Genomic DNA, 11,112 nt, shown 5'->3' with positions numbered 1-11,112 from the left:
TCTAAGAAAAAAGGAATTGACTCTGTTCACAGATGGTATTCCGAAGATTTTAACCCAGGCAGCTCAAGACACTCCCAACAATGGGGGCAATGTTATCTCTTGGAATTCATCACAAATCGAGGGAAATGGGTATCCGGAATTGTTTTATTTGGGGGCGTGGCGGGGTTGGTGGAGATTGCAAAGATCTGAAAAGGCGAGTCAAAGTGAGATTTGAAAACCTTTCCTTGTTCAACATTTGAATGAGAAAACTTGCAGCTCCTTGGCCGATACCATTTAACAATGGATAACTTCGAAAATTACATTGAGCACTTCATCGTAAAGACTCCAAAGTGAGGTAATAACTTTCCACTGCGAACGGAGTGGAGTGCGTTCAGCTGCAATCTGACTGAATTAAGTTCTGCAAATCAATCAAAATTAAATAGCAAAACAGTACATCCCTCACCTGCGGTTAGATTTCACAGAGATGCACGAACCAGAAATAAAAATCTATGTCTCGATAGGCTGGACAAGCACAAGGTCGATTCGCAGCAAAAGCAACGTTCTCCACTTCCTCCGTCGAGTCCCTCAGAGACACAGTGAGATGGACAAACACTGTTGGAACAGGATGAGTGCATGATACGTTACTGGATGTGATAGTATCCCTCTGTATCTACGGGGACTTTTGAAGGAAGCGGTGGAGACTATCTAACACACCCACGTTCACATTAACTATGGCTAATTGCATGTCTTAGTGGTGATTCAAAAATCCTGGTTATGAACCATTCAGTACACTCTTGGGGTCATTGAAGTATTCAGTTCAACAGTATTGCGAACATTGATGTAAACAGTCTAATTTAGTTCTGTTGGATGACTCCAGGTAGTCATTTTATTAAGAATTCGTTTAGGAGCATTCATTTCTCCTTGAAAGTTGTTCGAGTTTGGGAACTGCTTGTACATGGGGTGGTGGAAACTCTGTGAATTTTAGGTCATTCAAAGTTGAGATGGATCCAGTTCTGTTCTCTTAAAGTCTCAATAATGACGGGCTGCAGACAGGGAAGTGGAACTCAGATCTCAGTTCTGATATTGCTGAACGACGGACGAGATTCGGCGTATCAAACAGATTCACCTTTGTCCGCTGCTCTGATTCACTAGGACTGCAACTATTGCTGTGAATGTAACATAAGTCTTATACGTTCCTCTGAATAAATAGTGTTTAAGAATTGGTATTAGGTCACGGTACTGCCTCTCAAAGAGTCATAGATTCCAACAGCATGGAGACAGACGCTTCATGGCAAACTTGTCCTTGCTGAACAAAATGTCCATCAACGCCAAATCCTTTCATCTGCACTTGACCCAAAATCCCTCCAAACCTGTCCTATCCAAGTAAATTTCCAAATGCCTTTTAAATGTTGGTACTATACCCACCTGCACCATCTCTGCTGGTAGCTCCTTCCTGTGCGTACCTCCCTTTGTGCAACCAAGTTGCCCTTCAGGTTCCATTTTATTGTTTGCTACTCAAACTTAAACTGATGCTCTCTAGTCCTCGATTCCCCGACGCTGGGAAAAAGCACAGGTGCATTTGCCCTGTCCGTGCCTTTTGTGATATTATACATTTCTATAAGATCCCCTCTCAATCCCCTAAGCTCTGAAGAAATAAAAAAAAAAGTCTGAGATTGTCCTTATATCTCTTCCTATAACTCAGACACTTGAGACCTGGCAACATGATTGTAATTCTTTTCTGTACTATTTCCAGTTTGATAACATTCTTCCCACAGCAGGCTGAACAAGACTGGGGTTTGACATGTAAATACATTGCATGTCCCGTTGTAAAGAGAAGCTGGCTGGAGACTGGCAACTGGAGTAAAGCGTCAGAGAAATTGCAGATGCACGTCAGAATGAACCGAAAAAGGAGACAAACATTGAATCGATTTTGGAACAGACATGTTTAACGGGGCAAGACTGGACAGAAACTGTAGATGTGCCGGAGAGTACCTGTTTGTGTATTTTAGGAAGAAGTCCGACACCGTTTTTGCAGGGTTGGGAGACTATGAGCGTGGAGGCAGTGGACAGGAGATCACAGGATGAAACATAGTTAGTGACCATTGTGGAAACTATGTTCTGATCATCCACGGTTGAGTCACGGTCCCCGTGGAGAAGGCAGAAACTATCCAAAAACTTGCGCTGAGTAGCTGTAATGTTTGTACAGTCAGCCAGACAACAGCAGCACAATCCTTCTTGACATTCTTAATAACAAAATCAGGGTTGGATCTGGGAGCAGAGAGTGCAGCCAGTGCAGAGGGACTTAGGCTGGAATGCAGAAGTGGGAACAGAGAAATTGAGGCGACCAATGTGATGTGGACAGATCGCAACAAACAGGAAGTATTCCAGGTGCAGGCCGACGATTGCAAGTCGGTCAAATAGTTTGTGGGATAGGGAGAGGATTGATTGGCATACAGGTGTCCTGGTCCATTAGGATCCATTGCAGTAAAACATTTTCGATTATGCTCCTCCATCGACAAGTTATGTTGTCCTTGTTTTTTTTTCTCAGAGGGACTTGTTACACATGTTCCAAGTTATCTCTGTTTAAGGGGTTTAGGGCAAATTTGTTTACAGCTAACATACTTCCTCAGACGAGAGGCATTCAAGTTGAATAAAACATATTTGCCCAACGAAAGCGGAGCAGACAGTTCTCCAAGCTCAGCTGTCCTGTGGTTTGTTTGCATTTTACCGATAGGGGCAGGCCGATGCTGATCCTCCCTCTCTCCAAACTTCACTCATGTAAAACCTGTCTTTCATGTTTTCCCTTGTTTTGCAAATGCGTGTTTATGGGGATTGTTTCAGGTATTTGGAACAGCTTCATTTAGTTGCGATCATCTGTTTCCTTTACAGATTGTTTAAGGTATTCTGCATTTTGTGCTCTTTTATTTATCGTACCTTTGATAATCTTGCAAATAAGTTCTTTTTTGTTTTAACTTAAGCGGTTGGGCCAGCGACATCACTCGTAGAAAATCCACAGGGTCGAGGCTACATTTTTGAAATGTTTTGCGGGCGTCTGGCCTAGTCCATAACTCACTGATGACTATACAGATGAACGCATACAATTCGCAGACAGCCACTGTTTCATGCGAATAATGCTCACGCCATACAAGAAGATGCAGAAGAGATGCAAACATGGCAGCACTGGAAGAACGGCTGTGAAACAGCTGTTGGACGCATAAGGCTGGTAAACAAACAGAATTACCACGCTCTTTTTAATAGTTTCTCATGAGTGAAAGTATGAAATGCCTTGATAATACTTAAAGATGTGTGATTAGTTCACAAACATTACGTTCTTGTATTTGATGGACATTTTATTAACATAACTTGTTGTCTTGTGCAATAAAATACATGATTGAGAGAAAATATTGTATACCAATCGGGAAAGAATTGTGCAATCAACCAGTTCAGCGAAAGATGAGGTAGGTGATGTTTGCTGTGTGAGATAATATACATCTTTCCACAGTGACAACAGTAACAGAAACCTCTCAAAGTAGTAGCATGTTTCTGTGAATGAAATCCCATGACCATCGATTTGATTCTCCCTCGAAACTTATCCGACCAGACAGGCTGTGAGCTAGCATCCAATTTCGTGTGGGCAGCTCTTGCAATGAATTCACTTAATGCACTCGTGAACCCTTCCATGGAACAGACTGCCCTGCACGAAGGGTGGTGCAGATTCAGAAAGCAGAGATATCATCGAAAAATCACAGGTTGTGAAAGCATTGTAAAGCCAGCTGGAACAACTGCTAATTCTAAGCATTTAGTTTGGGAAGCTGCAATGAAAAGGCAAAGTGATAACTGAGACTGGGAGGCTGTGATTATTAAAAAACAAAACATCAAAATACATTTACTTACGTATTATGGCTGATTGCAAACTTTTGGCCCTGAGCAACTATCTGTGCCAGTGAGTCACCCAGTATCTCAAAAACTGAGTTGTCAGTTTATTGGCATGGACAAAACACAAAAGGTTTGATGAAGACATATGCAAGTGTTCCTGATGCACACCAGAAGGCGATATAGCGCAGAGATTCGTAATAACCCCAGCTTTCTGGAAATACTGAGACCGACTTGGCCTCGAGAATGTAGGGACAGGGGAAGTTTAGGAGGTTGGATAAGAACGACAAACTAAATTGGAGATTCTCAAGCTCCAGGAAACTCCGGAGCGCCTAGATTGGGAATCAGATTGACTCAGAAATGGAGAACCGCAGGAATTCCATCATTTTATTATTCTCAATATCACTTAGTTTTCTCTTGCTCTGGCAGACAAATGCCGTGAGCTTAGGTCTTACCAAAATAACAAGCACCGTTTATTATCGAGGCACGTTCACGAACCCAGAATTTATGGCCAGTGAAGTGGGAGGTATCTTGAAGTATTTAATTGTTTTCTAAACCCTTGTATTTATGCAGCGACTCAGAGCAAATTCAGAACAGAATTGAAAAATATGGTAAAATCTCCCTGGGTATTAATTTGGAGATATGCTCGACAGCTGTCCATTAAATGAATTCTGTCGTAAAATGGTTTAGCCAACAATGTTTTACTTTTACCTCGTTCTCCAACTGAAAACATCCTTGTTTCTGGTAAAAATGAAACCCGACTCATTTCTCCATTCACATATATTGGCCTTTTCGGAGCAACTTTGCTGTGGATATTGTTTTCTGTTTTCCCAATTACTCATTGAGTAAAGACGACCTCGTTCAGTAAAGACAGCACGTCCTGCATTCAAAAACCTAAGATAACCTGATGTTTGTGATTTTGATAATCCATATGAAAAACAGAGGATTCTGTTGCAGCCACTAAACTCGACAACGTCTATATGATGCAATTTAATCATAAACTACAATATGGTATATCCACATGTCTTGACAATTCTCTCAGCCGCGAGACCAGAATATTACACGATATGGTGACATTATGCGAGAGAGCGTACCAAAGGGAAATATGACAGGGTTTTTTTCACACCACGAAAGTTCTGTAGAGGAAACAATCCACACACAGCCCATCGATGTTCCTCGTCGCTAATTCGGTCTTGGATGTTTCTTTCAATTGGAGTATCGTGTTCAATCATACTGCAATCTCTCGCAAATTGTGATTTGTGCATCGGCATCTTCAGTAACATTATGAAAATATAAAATAATGGACAAAATCAACACGTCTGGCACATTAGGGAGGAGAAAAAATAGCCTTACCATTTTAAAAAAGTGACTCTTGTTCAGAATTGTTGAGTAATTTATTGCGTTTAATCTGTGTAAGTTGTGAAATAAATCATATCACACTGTACTAAATGAGTCTTTTTACATCGCGGTATCAAAATGTCCATTTGATGTCAGTTAACTACAACTCAAAAGAAACATTACAAACAATTCAGACAAAATAAAATTGATATTAATTATCTTCAGTAATTTAGTGTTCAAGTAACTAAATAGTTCCTGTTGAATAGGTAGAGAGATAAATAAATGGTGTTTTGAAGACAATTACGTTTCTTCAGTGGTGTTCTCTTCCATTCTGTGAGAAAACAAATGTCGATTTCTTCCTCTGAGGCGCTTGAATTGATAACTGAAAAATGAAATGCAGCTTTGAAAGTTTTACAATGTGATCCTCGGTCATCATGTCTTTATCTGCCAGGAACATAGTAGACAGATAATTAGTGACAATGAAAATGACCTGGAGGCTGAGTATGACCAACAAACGCACAGAAACCAGCCATCCTAATACCATAAACTACTTTCTGCAAGAAAATCAGAAATCAGGTCAGTGTTTATTTAATGAACACTTGCCTAAAATATAAAATTGAAGTGTTGATGAGGAGCCACGAGAACCCCAATTCTCAATGGGAAAACTGCATTACTTCAATACTTCACTATCCAGGCAGAGAGCGACCCAGAATTTTCTTTTAAAGATTTTGTGTAGAGTTATCTGCAACGATGGATTTGACACGGTGTTGAATATTAGCATGCTTCCTGAAATTTGTAGGAAGATTTGGAACAGTGAAAAGTGATCAATTCTCTTCTCTCCTTCGTCACTGGATAATAATGGATGTACAACTGAACTAAACAAAGTTCTTAAAGAGATACAGAGAAACAGCACATTTAGCCCAACTTTAGGATACAATGCCATTTAGACTGTGAAATACTGCACCACTAAATATCTCTCACGTGATGTGAAACGAAGGACAACGAATAGAGGTTCGGACTGATATATAGAAACATTGATTAAAAGTAGGCATTTGAAATCTGCAAATGTCTTCCTTGAAACAATTCAGCCAATCCCATTACACACAATTTTCAGAAGAAATCATTAAAGGAAATTAGATTTTCTGTCTGGTCGAGAACTTGTTAGCCAAATTGTCGGAGAGTAGTTAAGAGTGAATCACCCTGCTGTGGGTCTCGAGTCAGATGTAGACCAGACAAAATATGAAGTCCGTTTGCACAAAAGATATGACAGACCAACGGTTTTTTTTTTCAACAGTGGTCCTTAATTCAAAGAACAAAGAACAAAGAAAAATTACACCTCAGGAACAGGGCATTCAGCGCTCCAAGCCTGAGCCGATCCAAGTCTCCTGTCTAAATCTGTCGCCCAATTCCTAAGCATATGTATCCCTCTCCTCCCCACCTACTCCTGCATCTGTCCAAACGCATCTTAAATGAATCTACCGTGCATGCCTCTACCACCTCTGCTGGCAACGTGTTCCAGGCACCCACAACCCTCTGTGTGAAGTACTTGCCGCGTGTATCCCCCTTAAACTTTTCAACTCTCACCTTGAAAGCGTGACCTCTCGTTATTGAATCCTTCATCCTGGGAAAAAGTTTATCTCTATCCACCCTATCTATACCCTTCATGATTTTATAGACCTCAGTCAGGTTCCCCTCAATATCCTTTTTTTCTCATGAAAACAAACTAAACCAACTCAACCTCTCTGCATAGCTAGCACCCTCCATGCCAGGCAACATCCTCATAAAGCTTCTCTGCACCCTCTCCAAAGCATCATTTTGGTAATGTGGCGACCAGAACTGTACACAGTATTCTAAACGCGGCCCAAACCAATGTCGTGTACAATTATAACATGACCTGCCAGCTCTTATAGTCAATACGCCATCTGATGAAGACAAGCATATCATATGCTTTCTTGGCCACTCTATCCACCTGTACAACAACCTTCAATCTGAACTCCCAGATCTATCTGCTCATCAAACTTTCCCAAGGCTCTTCCGTTCATTGTAAAATTCGCTCCAGAATTAGACTTCCCAAAATGCATCACCTCACATTTGCCTGGATTGAACACTGTCTGTCACTTCTCCGCCCTCCTCCCACACGCCACCCCCCCCTCAAACCGCAGCACCCGACTTTCCGCTTTCGTCTCATTGAGTTCCAATTCCCTCATCAGAAGTACGTTGAAGAAAGGTGACTGTACATAAAACGTTAATATCTCTCCACACATGCTGTAAAATCTGTGGAATTTCTGTCGCATTCTGTAGCGCAGAGAATGATCCGACTGTGTTGCAGTGAGATCATCCATCCTTTTGTTGATCTTACACTCATGCAAAATGAGTTCCATGTCTTTCCTGTTCAGGTCATGAAAGCGGGTCTGAGCCACGCAGATCAGAAGCACATCAGTTGCGTTCACAAAGACAGTCAGTGAGGATAGACCGAGGCAAGAAAATTCCTCCAGGAAGCACGTTACTAAGAAATGTCACGTTACTCTCATCTGTAATAAGATCATTTAGGGAATTTATTCGGAATAAAGGGCGCGAACAATACTCTGGCAATTGCAAACAGACGTTAACTGTGGAAATACCCCTCTTTCCCCATGTCGAGTGCAGCGAGAGTTTAGACCTGTGTAGTCTGAATTTCATTTCTCTCTTTTTCGCACTCTCGGGTCTTATGTAGTTACCAGGATTTGTTTCCTTTTAGTTTCTGTTTTGTCATTCGTTGTGTTTGCTGACAGTTAAAGATAAGATTCACACAAACACCAGTTTACAGTCCAACAGGATTAATTGGAAGCACTAGCTTTCAGAGTTCTGCTCCTTCATCAGGTGATTGTGGAGAATAAGATTCTAAGACAGAGTTTACAGCAGAAGTTAAGGTGTGATGTAACTGAAATAATACATTGAAGAATACCTGGATTGTTTGTTAAGTCTCTCATATTTTAGAATGACCATGCTGGCATCCATGATTTGGAAATGTTGGTGTTGGACAGGGGTGCACAAAGTTGCAAATCAGTCAACACCAGGTTATAGTCCAACAGGTTTAATTGAAAGCACTAGCTTTCAGAACGCTGCTCCTTCACAACCACCTGATGAACGCTACGAATGCCAGTGCTTCCAATTAAACCTGTTGGATTATAACCTGGTGCTGTCTGATTTGTAACCATGTTGCTTTCCGTTCTTTCATATGTAATTCGCAAAATTTTTTTGGAAATGACGTTCTCAGGCGCACTTTAACAATTGGAGTCATGTCATCACAGACAATATATTGAAGGTGTTAACTCACTGTGATGCTGTCTGTGCCACAATGGTCAGATTGATTCTAATCTATAAAAAAAACGGATTTATAGAAACGTATATGGATTCGTGCCGTTTTTTGGCAAACTAAAATGTAATTCGACAAGTACAAATTCACCCCACAAACGTATATGTGTGTGTGTGCATGTGGGTGTGTGTGGGGTGGGGTGGAATGGTGTGGTTATGAGTGTCTGTTAGAGGGTTTGTGTATGCATGTGAGTGTGAACGCAAAAAGGGTTTCAGCCTGTCAAACATTGTGTGAGGGAGTAGTTGTGTGAGTATATGAGAGAGGGTCTGTGCGTGTGTGTGTATGCGTGACTGTGTCTGTCTGTGTCTCTGTATGTTGCTGTGTGTGAGTGTATGAGAGAGGGTCCGTGTGTGTGAGTGCGTGTACATGTGCCTCTGTGTTTGATTTTTTTGGCTGTGTGTGTGTCTGTGTGTGCGTGAGTGAGCGTGCCTGTTTCTGTGTCAGTCTGTCTGCCTGTGTGTGTCAGTGTGTATGTGTGCATATGTGTGTCTGTGTGTGCTTGTGTGTGTTTGTGCCTGTGTTTCTGTATCTGTGTGTGCACATATGTGTGTGTGGGACTGTGTGCATGTCTCTGTGTGTGAGAGTGTGTGTGTCTGTGTGTCTCTCTCTGGGTACGTGTCAGCGTGTGTGTGAATGTGTGTCTGTGTGTGTGCATGTGTCTGTGTGTGTGTGGGTCTGTGTGTGTCCGTGTGCCTGTGTGCGCGCGTGTGTCTGTGTATGTCTGTGTGTATGTCTGTGTCTGTTTGCGTCTATGTGTGTGCGTGTGCCTGTCTGTGTATGTGTGTGTGTGCACGCGGGTATCTGTGTGTGGGGTGCGTATGTGTGAGGGTCTGTGCTTTGCATGTGTCTGTGTGTGCGTGTGTCTGTGTCCGTGCGCGTGTATCTGTGTGTGACTTTGTGTGCGCATGTATCTGTGAGTATGTGTGCAAGGGTGTGTCTGTGTGTGTGTGCATGTGTCTGTATGTGCATGTGTGTGTATGCGTGTATGTCTGTCTGTGTGCGTGTGCCTATGTGTGCGCGTGCGCCTGTGTGTCTCTGTGTGTATATCGGTGTGTCGGTATCCCAGTCGACGTGGTGTCCTTCCTCATACGTATGTGAGGATGTTTGCGAGATTGGGACAATACATCCATCCTACGAGAAACCAAATAAAGACATGCACAAGAATTCCGAGAAGCATGGCATTCCAACCTGAACTCTATCAACAAACACATCGAGTTCGGCCCCATCTACCTACCCTGAAAAAAGGAACAGGAAGTTACTTCGACACGGGAAATAACATCATCACAGGAAATGACATCACCAACCCAAAGAAACCCAAACATATAAATAGAAAGCAGGAATTTTCATCATTGCTTCGCCTGAGGTCCACTAAGGTAAAGACACGTCTGGAAATGAACCTTTCAGCTCAGCGAGCAAACCTGAATCCAAACACAGACACACACACACTCTCATACACATACACATCCACACACACCGTCTCACAGACTTAAACCCTTTTCACTCACACTCACACACATGAACGCACACTCTCACAGACAGTCATAACCACACCACTCTGTCCCACCCCACCCCATACAGACCCACATGCACACATACACATATCAGTTTGTGGTGTTGAATTTGTGCTTGCAGAATTACATATTACTTTACTCAAAAACTGCATGAATGCATGTAAGAAACTGCAAGTCAGTTTTTTTTAGATTAGATTCAGTCTGATCATTGTGGCACAGACAGCCTCACAGGGACTGAAAACCTTCAATACCTTATCTGGTCTGACATGACACCAATTGTTAAAGTGTGCTTGACAATGTAACGTTTTAAAAAGGTTTTGCGATTTACATCTGATAGAAATGAAACCAACATGGTCAGTCTAAAAGGTGAGAGACTTAACAAATAATCCATGTCTTTTTCAATATATAATTTCAGTTACATCACACTGTAAACTTTTGCTATAAATTCTGTGTCTTACAATCTTACTCTCCTCAATTACCTGATGAACGGGCAGCACTCCGAAAGGTAGTCCTTCAAGATAAACCTGTTAGACTATAATGTGGTGTTATGTGATTTTTAACTTTGTACACCCCAGTCCAACACCAAATTGAGGACCATGTGCAGTATGTTCCAGAAACGAATGTGCTCACGCTGTGGTAAAGCAGTTTTGCTGAAAAGACTTTCAATGCTGACTGGGTAAATGCCGGGAATGGTTCTGAGAGAGTTTTAAGTGGGAGAGTGTAAGACTGAATATGTCAAAGTTCTGGATTTCGAAAGTCCATTCAATCGATTTCACAAACCTTGTGGTTCCACGATAGAACAATCGGTGTTAATTAGTCTCTGATCAGAGTCACACTTGCGATTCTCCAACACATTCTAATCGAAACGGTGCATCTCTCCTGAATATGCGTCACATCTTCTTTTTAACATGAGAAATAGTTTAATGACCAGAAAAGAAAGGAGAGTCAGGACTCCCAGCAAAACTGAAATGTCATTCCAAGAATAAAAACATCTTACAGTTTGTGATTGCGGACAATTTTAATCTGACATGGCCAACATGAAGGTGAATTCTGTAT

The sequence above is a fragment of the Chiloscyllium plagiosum genome, unplaced genomic scaffold (assembly GCF_037043375.1).
Source record: "Chiloscyllium plagiosum isolate Xiang-an unplaced genomic scaffold, Cpla_swu_hap1 HiC_scaffold_41, whole genome shotgun sequence".
NCBI lineage: Eukaryota > Metazoa > Chordata > Chondrichthyes > Orectolobiformes > Hemiscylliidae > Chiloscyllium > Chiloscyllium plagiosum.
The sequence above is the reverse complement of the archived record's forward strand: the minus strand, read 5'-3'. Positions refer to the sequence as shown.